This window comes from Pelophylax lessonae, assembly GCF_965119305.1.
Source record: "Pelophylax lessonae genome assembly, chromosome: 3".
In the NCBI taxonomy this organism is placed as follows: Eukaryota; Metazoa; Chordata; class Amphibia; order Anura; family Ranidae; genus Pelophylax; species Pelophylax lessonae.
Window position 1 is genome coordinate 32,542,606 of NC_138770.1, and position 17,853 is coordinate 32,560,458.

Here is a 17,853-nt window from a genome sequence, read left to right on the forward strand (position 1 = left end):
TGCTGCAGCAGGTTCTATACACAGTACAGATACACCACTTTACAGGCAGACTAAGGGGACTCCCCAGGCACTATATTTAAAGGAATTTTTCTTTTTCTTTTCATTGTAAGCATTAATTAAAATCACTGCTCCTATGAAAACAATATTTTGTAAAAAAATAAATAAATAATTAAAAAAATAATAATTGCATTGATAGTATCAAACATGAAAAAAAAGAAAAAAAAAAAAAGAAAAACACGGACAAAGAAATTTCTGGTGTTGGGCGAACACCCAAACAGACGATGTCCAAGCCAAACTTATGACCATCCCAAACCATTTGCCCATCCCTATTACCTGGTTATCTCTCGCCTCGACCACTGCAACTCCCTCCTCATTGTCTTACCTTTACATAGGCTATCCCTCCTTCAGTCCCTCATGAATTTTGCTGCCAGACTCCTCCACCTTACAAACCACTTAGTATCTGCTACCCCTCTCTGCCAATCCCTTCATTGGCTGCCACTCACCCAACAAATTTAAATAAAAAATACTAACGGTAACTTACAAAGTCATTCACAACTCGGCCCCCAGCAATACCACTAAAATGGTCTCAATATTGTCACGGAACCATGAACCAGACGTACAACAACAGATAAGTGAAAATAAGACAGCTTTATTGAAAAACAAGCTATAAAGCAAAAGTCCAAACGGATGGCGAAACCGATGCAGAGTCTTTGCGAAGCCAGGGGTCAGGAACCGGCAGGGTAGTCAGACGAAGCCAGGATCAGGAACCAACAGGGTAGTCAGACGAAGCCAGGAACAGGAACCAGTAGTAGCAGCAGTCTTAGTAGCATGTGAACACAGGAGGACCAAGCAGGGAACTGAAGCCACAGACCTCCTATATATATGAGCTAGGCATCCAGCTCCTCCCAGTGGGAAGGAGGAGCCGCAGGGTGGGAGGCTACAAGAACCCCAGAAACCAAGATGGCCGCCAGCACATGTCAAACGAAGGAGAACAGCAAGAAGGTAAGACCATGACAGTACCTCCCCCTCAAGGGCCCCTCCTCCGCGGAGTAAAGAACGGTTTCTGAGGGAAGCGTGCGTGGAAGGCTCGGAGCAAGGCAGGAGCATGGACATCTGCGGAGGGAACCCAGGAACGCTCCTCTGGACCATAACCACGCCAATGAACCAAAAACTGCACCCGACCGCGGACCAGGCGTGAGTCCAGGATATTGCTCACCTCATACTCCTCACGATTGCCCACTCGGACCGGACGAGGCTGAGGAACCGAGGAAGTGAAACGATTACACACCAGAGGCTTCAACAGGGAGACATGAAACACGTTGGAGATCCGCATGCCAGGAGGAAGCGCAAGGGCATAGGCTACCGGGTTTACCCTGCGAAGCACTCGGAAGGGACCAACAAAGCGAGGCGCCAGCTTGGGAGTGGGCACTCGAAGGTTGAGGTTGCGGGTGGACAACCATACACGGTCTCCGGCCTGGTAGGAAGGAGCAGGCGCTCGTCTGCGATCAGCCTGGAGTCTCTGGCGCTGCGCAGAGACCTCAAGGGACTTCTGGATCTGTACCCAAGAAGCACGTAGGACGGAAAGGTGATCCTCCACAGCCGGAATATCCTGGGGAGAGAATACCTCCGGTAACACGGCAGGTTGGAACCCATAGTTGGCCATGAAGGGAGACGTCCCAGAGGAAGAGTTCACCGCCGTGTTCCTGGCAAACTCAGCCCAAGGCAGGAGGTCAACCCAATTGTCTTGGTGATCGGAGACATAGCAACGAAGGAATTGCTCCAAGGCCTGATTGGATCGTTCTGCGGCCCCATTGGACTGAGGGTGGTAGGCCGAGGAGAAGGAGAGATGAATCCCCAACTGGGAGCAAAAGGCGCGCCAGAACCTGGACACAAACTGACTCCCCCGATCCGACACAATCTCCTTGGGCAAACCGTGCAACCGGAAGACCTCCCTGGCAAAAATCGTGGCCAACTCCTGAGCAGAGGGTAACTTCTTGAGAGGAACACAGTGACACATTTTGGAAAACCGATCCACAATCATGAGAATGACCGTATGGCCTCGGGATGCAGGGAGGTCCACAATGAAATCCATCCCCAGGTGTGACCATGGGCGCTCCCCGGTGGCTAAGGGTTGCAGAAGGCCCAACGGAAGGTGCCGAAGGGACTTACTCTGGGCACAAACGGAGCATGCCGCTACATATGCGGCGATGTCGGAACGTAGGGAAGGCCACCAGAACAGACGTGAAACAGCCCAGGACAGCTGATTCTTTCCAGGATGCCCCGCGGTCTTGGAGTTATGGTAGGTTCGCAACAACCGAGTGCGCAACTCCTCAGGCACAAAACATCTGCCGTTGGGTCTCCCAGAGGGAGCACCAGATTGAGCCGCCAAAATCTGCTCACCCAGGAGAGAGGTCAGGCTGGTGCGAATGGCAGCCAGGATCTGATTCGGAGGTATGACCGAAGTCGGAATCGACTCCTCCCTGGACAGGTCGGAGTACTGCCGTGATAAGGCATCAGCCCTGATGTTCTTGGAACCGGGTAGGTAGGAGACCACGTAATTAAAACGTGACAAGAACAGAGCCCATCTGGCCTGACGTGGTGTCAATCTCTTGGCCTCAGAGAGGTAGGTCAGATTCTTGTGGTCCGTCAGGATGAGGACCGGAACCACCGAACCCTCGAGCAAGTGCCTCCATTCTTTAAGAGCCTGCACGATGGCCAATAACTCCCTGTCACCAATCTGGTAGTTGCACTCCGCGGAAGACAGTTTCCGGGAGTAAAACCCACAAGGAAGCAGAGGACCCTCTGGTGTTCTACGCTGAGACAGAAGGGCGCCTACTCCCGTCTCAGACGCGTCCACCTCGAGGACAAAGGGCAACCCAGGGTTGGGATGCGACAGAATCGGAGCCGACACAAAGGCGGACTTTAGAGCCTCAAAAGCTCGGATGGCCTCGGGCGGCCAGACCTGGGAATTACTGCCCTTCCTGGTCAGATCCGTGAGAGGCTTGGCTAGCATGGAAAAGTCCCTGATGAACTTCCGATAATAATTGGCGAAGCCCAAAAAGCGCTGCAGGGAGCGAAGACCACTGGGCTGGGGCCACTGTAAGACAGCCGAAACCTTCTCAGGATCCATGGAGAACCCCTCAGCGGAAATGATGTAACCTAAGAAGGTTACCTGGGATCGGTGAAATTCGCATTTCTCAAGCTTACCGAACAGCTTGTTCTCTCGTAACCGTTGCAACACTCGTTTGACATCCAGAATGTGGGTCTCCATGGACTCAGAATATACCAAGATGTCATCCAGGTAGACCACCACACACTGCTGCAACAGGTCACGGAAAACATCGTTGATGAATTCCTGAAAGACTGCGGGCGCATTGCACAGCCCAAAGGGCATAACCAAGGATTCATAATGACCGGTCCTGGTGTTAAACGCGGTCTTCCACTCATCGCCCGCCTTGATCCTTACGAGGTTATATGCCGCCCTCAGGTCGAGTTTGGTAAAGACCGTGGCCCCTTTAAGGCGATCGAACAGCTCGGAAATCAAGGGTATCGGGTAAGCGTTCTTGATCGTGATGCGATTGAGACCCCTGTAATCGATGCAAGGCCTCAACTCACCGCCCTTCTTCTTCACAAAGAAAAATCCAGCCCCTGCCGGGGACGAGGATTTGCGAATGTGTCCACGTGAAAGCGCCTCCCTCACGTACTCCTCCATGGCCTCATTCTCCGCTACCGACAGTGGATAGACTTTGCCACGAGGAGGAACGGCACCAGATTGTAACTCGATGGCACAATCGTATGGGCGGTGCGGAGGTAGGGCAACCGCGCGCACCTTATCGAATACATCCCGGTACTCCTCGTATTCAGGGGGCAACAGAGAGTCCGAGGAAGTACACAGCAACTTGACAGGCCCATGGATGCAACTAGTCCCACACTGCGGTGACCACGAGAGGATCTCGGCCGATCTCCAATCGAAAATCGGATTATGCTTCTGGAGCCAGGGGTACCCCAAGACCACCGAGTAGTGTGGAGACGAAATAACCTGGAAGCAGACCGACTCTCTGTGGACGGCACCAATGGCTAACCCCACTGGAAGGGTCTCATGAGTCACGTGTGGCGGCAGAAGGGGTCTGCCGTCTATCGCCTCAAGAGCCAGAGGAGAACCTCGAGCCTGCAGAGGAATGGCATTGGCGGCAGCGAACACACTATCAATGAACAAACCACCAGCACCAGAGTCCACCAACGCCTGGGTCGTCACCGAGCCCCCGACCCAGGAAAGGACAACAGTGATCAGTGGTTTGTCAACACGGGAAACCGGGGACGAGGAGACTCCACCCAAGATCTGCCCCCGACAGGATCTCAGGTGCGAGCGTTTCCCTGGACGGTTCGGACATGCCAACCGAAAATGCCCACCGAGACCACAGTACATGCATCGGCCCTCGCGTCTCCGGAGTACCCTCTCCCCCTCGGACAGGCGAGCAAACCCCAGCTGCATGGGTTCACCCCCAGACAAGTCATCCCCAGGAGGCGTGGGAGGAGAGGGAGGCACGGGTGGGACAACAAAGGTAGGCGCCAATCTGTTAGGAGGCCTCCGCAGACTCTCCTTAAAGGAAGGTCTCTCCCTGAGTCTGGTGTCAATCAAAATCAGGAAAGAAATAAGAGACTCGAGCTCCACTGGTAGGTCCTTAGCTGCAACCTCATCCTTCAAGGCATCCGAGAGACCATGAGAGAAAGCAGCGACCAGAGCCTCATTATTCCAGCCCACCTCTGCTGCCAGGGTACGAAATTCAATGGCGTATTCAGCTACGGATCGTGAACCCTGTCTGATGGACATAAGGAGCTTCGCAGCAGAGGCAGCACGAGCCGGCACATCGAATACCTTCCGAAGAGAAGCAACAAAACCGGAAAACTCGGCAACCACCGGATTGTTGTTCTCCCATAAAGGGCTGGCCCAGGCCAAGGCCTTGTCCGAGAGCAGCGAGATCAAGAAGCCCACCTTTGATCTCTCAGTAGGAAAGGCATGTGGCAGCAACTCGAAATAAATGCCCACCTGGTTAAGGAAACCTCGGCACTGAGTTGGCTCTCCCCCAAAGCGCTGTGGAAGGGGGGCAGAACCGGACATACCCCGAAACACCGCGGGCGCAACAACAGGTGTCGGGGTAGACTCTGGCGCAACAACCGGAGCGGCAGTAGGAGCGGACCCAGGAGCGACAACCGACCCATCAGCAACGGGAGCGAAATGAACCGTGCGTTCAAGCAGGGTTTGCAACGCCACGGCGAACTGACCCAATAGGTGATCCTGCTGATCAAGTCTGGCAACCAGCGTGGGTAGTGAGGATGGCCCTGTACCGTCAGAATTCGTGGCCTGTGGTACCGTGCGTTCAAGCAGGGTTTGCAACGCCACGGCGAACCGACCCAACAGGTGATCCTGCTGATCAAGTCTGGCAACCAGCGTGGGTAGCGAGGATGGCCCTGTACCGTCAGAATTCATGGCTTGGTCCTAATGTCACGGAACCATGAACCAGACGTACAACAACAGATAAGTGAAAATAAGACAGCTTTATTGAAAAACAAGCTATAAAGCAAAAGTCCAAACGGATGGCGAAACCGATGCAGAGTCTTTGCGAAGCCAGGGGTCAGGAACCGGCAGGGTAGTCAGACGAAGCCAGGATCAGGAACCAACAGGGTAGTCAGACGAAGCCAGGATCAGGAACCAACAGGGTAGTCAGACGAAGCCAGGAACAGGAACCAACAGGGTAGTCAGACGAAGCCAGGAACAGGAACCAGTAGTAGCAGCAGTCTTAGTAGCATGTGAACACAGGAGGACCAAGCAGGGAACTGAAGCCACAGACCTCCTATATATATGAGCTAGGCATCCAGCTCCTCCCAGTGGGAAGGAGGAGCCGCAGGGTGGGAGGCTACAAGAACCCCAGAAACCAAGATGGCCGCCAGCACATGTCAAACGAAGGAGAACAGCAAGAAGGTAAGACCATGACAAATATGCCAACCAAATCATCCTCTTTGATCCTCCCAATATCTTCTGCTTTCTAGTTCCTTTGACACCTCCTCCCACCTCCAGGACTTCTCCCGAGTCTCTCCTATCCTGTGGAACTCTCTACTCCAATCTGTCTATCTCCTACTCTATCCACCTTTAGGCGTTGCTTGAAAACTCATCTCTTCAGAGAAGCCTATTCTGCCCTCACCTAACAACTGTAATTTTATTTTCTCCATCAGCCCATCCCCCACAGTTATTACCTTTTGTATCACTTGACCCTCCCTCCTAGATTGTAAGCTCTAAAGAGCAGGACTCTCCGATTCCTCCTGTATTGAATTGTATTGTAATTGTACTGTTTGCCCTAACATTGTAGAGCCTGCTCAAACTGTTGGCGCTTTATAAATCCTGTATAATAATAATAATATTGGAGTGCCTAGTCCAGCCTCTCTCAGCCAGGGTTCCTCCAAAGGTTCCTAGGGGCTCCTTGTCACTTCCTTGGGCTGTATATGGAAGTGTCACCTACCAGCCGTTTCTGGATACCCAAGCTTATTATCATTGCACAACACACACAATTTTTTTCTTTCAATATATTTTTTATTCTAACTTTAATTTTAACAAGAGTGCAAAAAAAAAAAAAAAAAAAATGAATAAAATGGTAAAGGAAGAAATCCAATTGGTCAGGAAAATGAATTGTCTGGAATGTGGAGGCGGAGTCAGTAATAATTAGTGTACAATACAATACACAACATGTTACATTATTATAAGAAAGTATTGTAGAAAAGATCACACCATAGAAAATGGGGGAAAGGAGAAAATAAACCCGGATATGATGGTGACATTTGTGTACGAGGAACACCTTAACAATTACCACCATTTTATTCTCCAGGGCCTCTGCTTTCAGAAAATATATGTTTGGGGGTTTTATCTAATCTTCAGGCCCAAAATCTGCATTTTACCATGGGTGCAAAAAGAATTAAAAAACAACTCTGTCTGGTTTTTATGTCCTTCAATGTGTACTGTACTCATAAATACATGGGTATGATCTCAGGGATTTGTATGACCCCCCCTCCCTGACATAGGAAACTAAGGGGTCTATGCAAAGAATATGTTGGGTGAGTGTAACAAGCATGTGTCCAGCCATGACAAATTCTGGCCGTATTCTAATAAACACAGTGATTTTCTATAATCGTCAGCTCCAACTAGTGGCCATAATGAGGTATTAGTTCCAAAATACCTCAATCAGGAAAATTAGTTTAATACCACATTATGGCCACTAGATGGACCCAATGATCAGAGGAAATCACTGAATGAAATAAAATAAGACCAACATTTGTCATATTTGTTCATCTATTTAATAAAAAATAAACATGTAAGTGAAGTGGTAACTATTGAGCCAATCACTTCATCAAACCACACATAATATCTCCCTTCAAAGGGAAAACAGAAATTATTTACAGAAAATCAAACAGTATAAAAATTTTCCAACCAATAACCTCCACCCAGACAAGATATGTAGAAATATAAAGACAAGCGGTGTTACCTCTCGTGCCAAGCCACCCAAACCCACACAGGAGCAAAGGAAAGAAGTTCTCGCCTAGTTTATCTCCGAGTTCTCCTTCCCTCCTGTTAGGGGATGGGAGAAGGATGGACTGAAGACAGAGAGACACGCTTCGGGGTCACCACTGGTAAGTAGAGCCTTGAAATGAAGGACATCAACTTCAGAATTTCTGTCTTGTCTGTGTAAAGTTTACTGATAAAGATATATGGGATCTCACAGCTTCTAGCTCTGTAACCCGCTATATCATTATCAGTAACCGTCACACAGACAAGCAAGACATTCTGAAGGTGATTCCTTCATTTCACGGCTCTATTTACCACTCTACACCCCAAAATTTACTCAGCCAATGAAAAGCCAACACGGTACAACACTTCATCCATGTCTCTGATCTCCTTGTGAACTGTTTCTTACATGATGAAGATCAGCCATGGAGTATATCTGAGGTGTATATCAGGGTGTGCTTCTTCTCCACATGTCCAGCAACATTCATATAGAAGACATTTCCCGCACTCAAGGCACTAACACCTCGAGGGTTGTGTAGGACCCCTGATGTACAGGAAGACAGGACTTCAGTGAGGAACAATTCCCTCACTCAGGACAGGAAAGTAGCTTCTCCCCCGTGTGAGATTTCTGATGTTTGTAAAGATTGGACTTATCTGAAAAACATTTCCCACACTCAGGACAGGAATACGGCTTCTCCCCCGTGTGAGATCTCTGATGTCTGAAAAGACTGGACTTATCTGAAAAACATTTCCTGCACTCAGGACAGGAATACGGCTTCTCCCCCGTGTGAGATCTCTGATGTGTGTAAAGACTGGACTTCCGTGAAAAACATTTCCCGCAGTCAGGACAGGAAAATGGCTTCTCCCCCGTGTGAGATCTCTGATGTCTGGAAAGAGAGGACTTTTCTGAAAAACATTTCCTGCACTCAGAACAGGAATACGGCTTCAACCCCATGTGAGATCTCTGATGTATGAAAAGACTGGACATATGTGAAAAACATTTCCCGCACTCAGGACAGGAATGCGGTTTCTCCCCCGTGTGAGTTCTCCGATGTATGTAAAGATTGGACTTCCGTAAAAAACATTTCCCGCACTCAGGACAGGAAAATGGCTTCTCCTCCGTGTGAGTTCTCTGATGTGCGTAAAGATTGGATTTCCGTGAAAAACATTTCCCGCACTTAGGACAGGAATACGGCTTCTCCCCCATGTGAGATCTCTGATGTATTAAAAGACTGGACATATAAGAAAAACATTTCCCGCACTCAGGACAGGAATGCGGCTTTTCCCCCATGTGAGATCTATGAAGGCTGTTACGATGAGACTTTAGTGAAAAACATTTCCCGCACTCAGAACAGGAAAACGGCTTCTCCCCCGTGTGAGATATTTTGTGCAAATTAAAACCATATTTAGAACACAAACATTTCCCACACTCAGCACAGGAATACGGCTTCTCTACCATGTGAGACCTTTTTTGCTCATTAAGACGGGATTTAAAACGGAAACACTTCCCGCACTCAGTACAGGAAAACCTCCTATGTGTTGGAAGGATGGCACCATCCCCCACAGTCTGAGGTTCCTCAGGATAAGAGGAATACGATGGTCCGGCACTGTCCCTCACAGTCTGAGGTTCCTCAGGATATGAGGAATACGATGATCCATCTACACTGTGTGGTGCCGGATGGACATTTGAGGTAGCCAGGTTTTCTCCTGGACTATACTGTGTGATGTCCTCATCTTCTACTTTACATTCTGGAGACAAAGTGAGACAATCCTCTGAGGTTTTCCTCATCTCCCGTCCATCTACTAAAATAGAAATACAAAGATTATTACTAGACATCAGCAGATTGATTCCCCTAAACCAGGACTCCGCCCACATCAGGCAGCTTTGTCTCTGAGGATCTTACAATTCCCCCCTCAAGGTAACTATTAAATGGTAGAGGGTGACTAGGTGTCCCAGGAGTCACACATCAAGTCAAGACCTGCTGTATGATAGTAAATGGCAGTCTCAGTCTGGACCTACGCCAGGCCACGCCTTGATGTGCGGGACACCTACTCACTATCTACCGATATAAAATGTCCAGCTGGTAGGAAATGGGTGTAACAAAAGAGAATCCATATTATGTGTATATATTGTGCATATATATACAATATATAGAGTATATACTGCAGGGTCAGGAGTACGTAATGTACAACATAGAGTATATAGTGCAGGGGTCAGGAGTACGTAATGTACAACATAGAGTATATAGTGCAGGGTCATATATATGTAATGTACAACATAGAGTATATAGTGCAGGAGTGAGGAGTGTGTAATGTACAACAGAGTATATAGTGCAGGGTCATATATATGTAATGTACAACATAGAGTATATAGTGCAGGGGTCAGGTGTATGTAATGTACAACATAGCGTATATAGTGCAGGGTCAGGTGTATGTAATGTACAATATAGAGTATATAGTGCAGGGGTCAGGAGTATGTAATGTACAACATAGAGTATATAGTGCAGGGTCATCTATATGTAATGTACAACATAGTCATAGAGTATATAGTGCAGGAGTGAGGAGTGTGTAATGTACAACAGAGTATATAGTGCAGGGTCATATATATGTAATGTACAACATAGAGTATATAGTGCAGGGGTCAGGTGTATGTAATGTACAACATAGCGTATATAGTGCAGGGTCAGGTGTATGTAATGTACAATATAGAGTATATAGTGCAGGGGTCAGGAGTACGTAATGTACAACATAGAGTATATAGTGCAGGGTCATCTATATGTAATGTACAACATAGTCATAGAGTATATAGTGCAGGAGTGAGGAGTGTGTAATGTACAACAGAGTATATAGTGCAGGGTCATATATATGTAATGTACAACATAGAGTATATAGTGCAGGGGTCAGGTGTATGTAATGTACAACATAGCGTATATAGTGCAGGGTCAGGTGTATGTAATGTACAATATAGAGTATATAGTGCAGGGGTCAGGAGTACGTAATGTACAACATAGAGTATATAGTGCAGGGTCATCTATATGTAATGTACAACATAGTCATAGAGTATATAGTGCAGGAGTGAGGAGTGTGTAATGTACAACAGAGTATATAGTGCAGGGTCATATATATGTAATGTACAACATAGAGTATATAGTGCAGGGGTCAGGTGTATGTAATGTACAATATAGAGTATATAGTGCAGGGGTCAGGAGTGTGTAATGTAGTGCAGGGGTCAGGAGTACGTAATGTACAACAGAGTATATAGTGCAGGGTCAGGTATATGTAATGTACAACATAGAGTATATAGTGCAGTAGTATGTAATGTACAACATAGAGTATATAGTGCAGGGGTCAGAAGTACGTAATTTTTTTTTTAAAACAAATAAACCTTTATTGAGTTAGGTACATAACAAAAGCAGAAAAAAGGGACAATCACTGTCATTGAAAACATTACTGAAACCAATGGTACAGAAAGTAAGGTCAAACAGGCGTATAATATTGCAGCCACCCCACCCCCCCCCCCCCCCCGAGAAAGATTGGTAATACCAGCAACACAGGCCTGCAGCAGGATAATGCAGTATCAATCCAACAATTGTAGAACAACAAGCTAAGCACGCACTGCAGGTGCGGGAGAGAGCCCAAGGGCACAGTAAGGTCAAGCCGCCACTAAACCAAACAGCCGTGATCAGGAGGTGCATGTGGCAGGGGCTTCGAGCCATCTGTCCCAAATCTTATTATATTGTCTTGGACATCCTCTATTAGCATATAAGACCTTTTTATATGGGAGAGTGGCATTGACAGCCGCTAACCACGAAGACAGAGTGGGTGGAGATGACTGCATCCACTTTAGGGCTATCAATTTCCTAGCGGTGAACAGAGTTTCACTGAGAAAGTGGAGTGTATATTTATCTATGTCTTCATCGGGGAAAATCCCAAGGATGCACATCTTAGAATCCAGGGAGACCGGGCAGCCCATGAGGTCGTGGAGGAACTGGACAACCTGTGTCCAGAAACCCTACACGAATGGGCAGTGCCATAGCATATGTCCAAACGTACTCGGGGAGCGCACAGATCTGGGGCACACAGAGGAGCGAGAGGAGTCAAACCTGGCCATCCTCACCAGAGTGAGGTACGATCTGTGGGTGATATAGATTTGTGTGAGCCGATTCGAACGTTTCAGGGACACAAAGGTGCAGGCCTCCAATGCATCACACCAGTCTTCCTCCTCCAGCTCCCCAACATCCCCCACCCAGGATCCCCGAACACCATACGCCAGGTCGGTCGTCTGCTTGGTACCCAGTATATCATACAGTTGGGAAATTAGTTTGTGGTGATCCTAAACTCTAAGCACGTCCAGTAGCTTAACTGAGGGTAAAGCAGGGGGATGGTTAATAAATTGCGCCCGAAGGGCATGGGTGACCTGCATGAAGTAAAATCGCATAGAGGCCGGGAGCTGAAATTCCTCTTGATCCTGGGGAAACGGTTTGATGGCGCCACCTGAGATGACATGTGATAGTAAATAAATACCCTTGGCAAGCCAGATACCCGGGTCAGAAATATGGAGAAATTCTGGTAAGTGACGATTGCGCCACAGGGGAGTCATTGAGTGGAATCCAGTGTCCCCGGTTTTGGATATCGCCAAGTCCCAGATCCGTCTGTGTTGGAACAAAAGACCGCCACGGGCAGCAGACGCCGGAGAGCCGCCAACTCCCCGAAGCAAATCACAGAACGGGTGTGGGAGCCACGATTCCTCTCCGCAACAAACCAACGCCACGTACCTGTCCGAGTCCTGTTTGTCCAAGTGAAAGAAATGGGACAATTGAGCCGAGAGATAATATCTTGACCAGATCAAATAGAGGTTCAATATTTAAAGAGGAAGTAAACCCTCCTCTGACACTTTTACCTATAGGTAAGCCTATGATAAGGCTTACCTATAGGTGCTGTAAATATATCCTAAACATGCACCGTTTAGGAGATATTTACCTTACATGCAGCCAGTAACGTCACTGGCGCATGCGCTCTGAAGGAACGGCCGCTGGTGCTGTTTCTTCAGAGCCCCGTGCCGTGACTGTCGGCTCCCGCGCGCGTGTGCGGGAGTGACGTCACCGTGGCTCCGGCCAATCAGATGGCCGGATGCCGCGATCCCGGAAGATGGGCGACTGGATATGTCGCCAGTCATACAGATGAGCGGGCGGCACGGCGGGGGCTCGTTCTAAGGTAAGTTTTTCATAATGAGCTAGTATGCGATGCATACTAGCTCATTTTGTGTTTCTCTTACAGGTTTAAAAAAAAAAAAATTTTTACGAGTTTACAACCTCTTTAAGGGAATATAGTCAGTGAGAGACCTGGTTACATGCACACCCAAGTGCTTGAATATGGCAACCCAGGATAGGGGGGAGAGCCACCTTGTCCGCCGACGGAGAAAAACTGTCAAAGGGAAGGATAAGAGACTTATCCCAGTTGACTGACAGGCCCGAAAAGTTACCAAATTGCTGTATCACAAGAAGGGCTCGCTGCAGGGAGGGACCTGGTAGGGTGTATGTAGTTCCGCGCTTAGGATGAGGGGTATATATGTACGATAGAACACCGCACCTAGCTGCTGCCCACTTCAAAAATGCGACCCTAGAAGGGGAGCACTTAAAGAAAAAAAAGGGGAAGGGAAGTGATTGGCGCTGCCTGGTGGGATGTTATGGGAATGTATATGTAGGATACTGTACTTCTAGTAAGATATCCTATAGAGACATGTGTAGTAATTTGATATTGGAATCAGTGAATCATCAACTTAAAGTCTGATGAATGACAAACCTGTGTAAAACCAAAGTGGGTCTATGTATAAAAAATATAATATAATAAAACCCTTTATACATAACATCAATAAATCAATTTCATACGTACAATAATGTGCAAAGAGAAGTGCAAAAAGTGAATCAAAAAGTGAAGTGCTAAAAAAATAAAATTAATCCAATGAAATCCAGTGGTAAATATGTGACCATAAAATAACAATAGGTAAGTATGCTATAAAAATTCTTAATAAATATAAGTAAAGTAATAAATAGCGTATATATGACCGTAAAATAACAATCGATGGGTATGTTCTTAAAGTGCCAATAAATACGAAAATGAATAAATAATTCTCAATAAATAAATAGATAGGTGCAAACGGTGCTAAAGGTGAACCAATTAATTGGTGAAAATATCCGTGCCGAACTAGCGGTACATAAATGAAAAAATGCAGACTAAAAAGTCAATACAAATAATCCCACAAATGAATCCAAGTATATGTGCCGTCTCAGTGGTAAAAAGTCCAAAAAAAAAGTCCTAAATAGGTGAAGTCGATATATGGTGGATTTCTAGTGCTCTTTTCTCTATGCCCAAAGTATAGTGGGTGGGCAGAAGGAAGAAGTGTTCCCCTGAGCCTGGGGTCCTGCGCTTACCAGATTCCCTTACCCCTACAGGGGTAAACAGCGGGTCGATAATTAGGGGATCGCTCCCACACACTGGCAATCAGGATCTCCTATGGCCTTGGTATCACTCCGTAGTAGTAGTGCAGATGTCAGCTCAATAGGTATAAAATAACGTCACTGGCGCATGCGCTCTGAAGGAACGGCCGCTGGTGCTGTTTCTTCAGAGCCCCGTGCCGTGACTGTCGGCTCCCGCGCGCGTGTGCGGGAGTGACGTCACCGTGGCTCCGGCCAATCAGATGGCCGGATGCCGCGATCCCGGAAGATGGGCGACTGGATATGTCGCCAGTCATACAGATGAGCGGGCGGCACGGCGGGGGCTCGTTCTAAGGTAAGTTTTTCATAATGAGCTAGTATGCGATGCATACTAGCTCATTTTGTGTTTCTCTTACAGGTTTAAAAAAAAAAAAATTTTTTACGAGTTTACAACCTCTTTAAGGGAATATAGTCAGTGAGAGACCTGGTTACATGCACACCCAAGTGCTTGAATATGGCAACCCAGGATAGGGGGGAGAGCCATCTTGTCCGCCGACGGAGAAAAACTGTCAAAGGGAAGGATAAGAGACTTATCCCAGTTGACTGACAGGCCCGAAAAGTTACCAAATTGCTGTATCACAAGAAGGGCTCGCTGCAGGGAGGGACCTGGATCCACCAGGTATAATAACATGTCATCCGCGTAAGTCCCTTCGACGTAAACCGCGTATACCCGGGTCTGAACGTATGGCCATTGTGAGGGGCTCAACCGCCCGCGCGTACAACAATGGGGAGATGGGACAACCCTGTCGTGTGCCACGGGACAGGGGGAACGGCTGGGATGTCCAACCGTTAGCCACCACCCGGGCTCTCGGTTGGTTATACAGGATAGTAAACCATTTAACAAAATTTGGGCCGAATCTGAATCCGGGAAGGCATTGCCATCGGTAAAGCCACTCAACTGAGTCGAAGGCTTTCGCAGAGTCCAGTGTCACCACGACCCTTGTGCCCACACAATCGTGGGCAGCTTGAAGGTTCATGAACAAACGTCTGGTATTAAAAGCTGTGTTTTTAGCCGGCATGAAGCCCATCTGGTCGGAGTGTATGAGGGAGAGGATCACCGTGTTGAGAATCAAGGCAAGTATCTTGGCTAGAATTTTGATATCGCTTTGAAGCAAAGAGATAGGCCTGTAGGACTCCGGGTAGCGATGGGCCCTTGCCCGGTTTTGGAATTAAGACGATCAAAGCCTCGCGCATTGAGTCAGGCAATGTACCTGCTTTAAAGGCTGCCTCATACACCCCGAGCAAATGAGGCGCCGTGGTCTCAGAGAAATGGGAGTAAAACTCCATCGGTAGGCCATCAGAACCAGGAGCCTTAGCCCTCGCGAAACACGAGATAGCAACGACTATCTCATCAACCGAGATAGGGGCCTTGAGCATCTCAACCTGCGCAGGAGTCAGCGTGGGAAACTCGAGGGTATCCAGCAGCCTGGCAAGAACAGACGGATCATTATCAACCTTGGAGGAGTATACCTCACTGAAGTATAAGGGAAACACCTCTGCCATGGCCGATGGAACCGATGAGTCCCCCAACACCGAGGAGTGAAGTGTGATTACCACAGGGGGTCTAGCGTCCATGTGTGCTAAGTATGCCAACAATTTGCCCGCACGCACCCTATGTTCAAACACCCGTTGTCTGCTGAAAAATAACTTGCGATTAGCCTGTTCCTGGCAAAGATGATCTAGGGCCTGAGTTTGGAGATGGAGCTGGGACAGTAAGTCCGACGAGGGAGACTGGGCATATCTGGTTTCTAAGTCAGCTAGTTGTTGCTCGGCTCGTGGCAGGTCAGCCCTCGACGCCCATTTGTGCCTGGCGATGTGCGAAGAAAGGAGCAGTCGGGCGTGTCCCTTGAAGGTTTCCCACACAGCAGAGGGGGGTCGCAGAGTCAACGTTAGCACTAAAGAAAAAGTCCCATTCAGCGGTCAATGAGTCAATGTCAGGGACGGTCTTGAGCCAAAAAAGGTTCAGACGCCAATGATGTTGTTGAGGGTCGGTAAACGGGGACAGCCCTATTAAGTACGAGGTATGATCTGACAGCAGACGTGGTCCAAAACGAGCACAGCAGAGCCTGGGCGAAAGGGCCTGGGAGATCCAGATGGAGTCTATTCTGGACATGGTGGAATGGGTGGCCGAGAAACAGGAGTACGCTCTAATGTTGGGATGCAGGCACCTCCAGGAGTCTAGGAGTTGAAAACTACTAAGCAGTCTGTGAAATTGGGTAACTCTATCAGGGTAGACTGGGGAGTCGGGCGGACCCATCCTATCCAGACAGGGGTTGGGTACCATGTTAAAGTCGCCTATCCATATAGCAGGGAGGGATGGGAACCTAGACAGAAAGCCATTCCCTCAGCCAGGAGCACAGCACTAAAAGGAGGAGGTACATACCAGGCCAGTAAAAGGATTGCGTGCCCACCTATCCTACCAGACATAGAAATAGACATAGAAATATGTAATGTACAACATAGAGTATATAGTGCAGGAGTGTGTAATGTACAACATAGAGTACAAAGTATATTGTGCAGGGTCAGGAGTACGTAATGTACAACATAAAGTATATAATGCAGGGTCATATATATGTAATGTACAACAGAGAGTTTATAGTGCAGGGGTCAGGAGTATGTAATGTACAACATAGAGGATATAGTGCAGGGGTCAGGAGTGTGTAATGTACACAATAGAGCAGGACTTCCCAAACTGTGGGTCTGAGTGGGTCGTCGACAACGGAGCAGTCAGATCAGCAGTGAGGGAAAAAAAAAATGACCATTTAATACGCCCACTAGGGGCGTGGTGGCCGGGTGCACAGAAGAGCGGGACGGTGCGCCGTGAGCTGAGACAGAGGGGAGGAGCATCAAAGTCCTCTTCTCCTTCTTCCCCTCCTTGTGTACGACACAGTGGCGTAATTATAGCAGCCTGCAGGGGGCCCGCACAGGACCTCTGTCAAGTTTGAACATAGCTTGCCTTAGCCGAGGCTGTGGGCGGAGCTGGGGGGCAGTCCTAGGTACGGATAACTGCTTGTCACTTGTCCACACTGTGGATACAGCTAGCACGAGGGTGTATAGGCGGGCAGGAGGGGCGACATATAGGAGAACCAATCTCCTCCATTCTCCTTCTGGCTCCTGCAGGGCTTTCAGTGGCTGCAGGGGCGGGATCATTTCTACCATATGCCTCCCCACCGGACCTCCTATCCAGCCTGGCACTAGTTGTATTTACGATGTTGACAAGTAGTCATCTGTTCCTAGGACTGCCTCCCAGCTCCGCCCCCTCGACTCCGGCTTCAACTCCCGCTTCTTGTTTCAAAGCTGTTCCTGCCGCTGGTCAGGTAGGTGAAATGCTCCCTGCCCCGAGGCCGCTCAAGTAGATACAAACACAATCTCTGCCACAGCAGAGTGTCAGGAAATACACTACCCAGCAAGTATAGTGTTCCAGGTGCCCAACTGACTGTCACTCTGCTCCCCCGCCCCATACTGCCCCCCTCCCCCCATACTGTCCTCCATTGTCCCCCTCCCATCATGCTGCCCCCCATACTGTCTCCCTATACGGCTCTCCACTGCCCCCTCCCAGCCACCACCACCGCTGCCACCGATCCCACCCCCCTCATCCCCACCACCGCTGCCACCAATCCCACCCCCCTCACCACCACCACCGCTGCCACCGATCCCACCCCCCTCACCACCACCACCGCTGCCACTGATCCCACCCCCCTCACCACCACCACCGCTGCCACCGATCCCACCCCCCTCACCACCACCGCTGCCACCGATCCAACCACCACCGCCACCGATCCAACCACCACCACCACCGATCCTAAC

The 17,853-nt window shown here is 48.7% G+C and overlaps 2 protein-coding genes and 1 pseudogene across 3 annotated transcripts in view; 1 reads left to right on the forward strand and 2 right to left on the reverse strand.

Annotated features, from left to right (window-relative positions):
• LOC309550274 (uncharacterized protein) overlaps positions 1-17,853 on the reverse strand; it is a gene marked incomplete at both ends in the record, with an annotated part of 1,476,097 nt that overhangs the window by 719,409 nt on the left and 738,835 nt on the right.
• Positions 1-17,853, forward strand: part of LOC309549916 (uncharacterized protein) — a gene marked incomplete at its 3' end in the record, with an annotated part of 179,893 nt that overhangs the window by 49,812 nt on the left and 112,228 nt on the right. The window lies entirely within an intron of this gene.
• LOC309549919 overlaps positions 7,995-17,853 on the reverse strand; it is a 44,215-nt pseudogene continuing 34,356 nt past the window's right edge. The window contains exons 4-5 of the transcript in view: positions 15,258-15,472; positions 7,995-9,004 (exon numbers count right to left, since the gene is read on the reverse strand). The product of the transcript in view is annotated as an uncharacterized misc_RNA (transcript). The remainder of the gene's footprint in view (positions 9,005-15,257; positions 15,473-17,853) is intronic.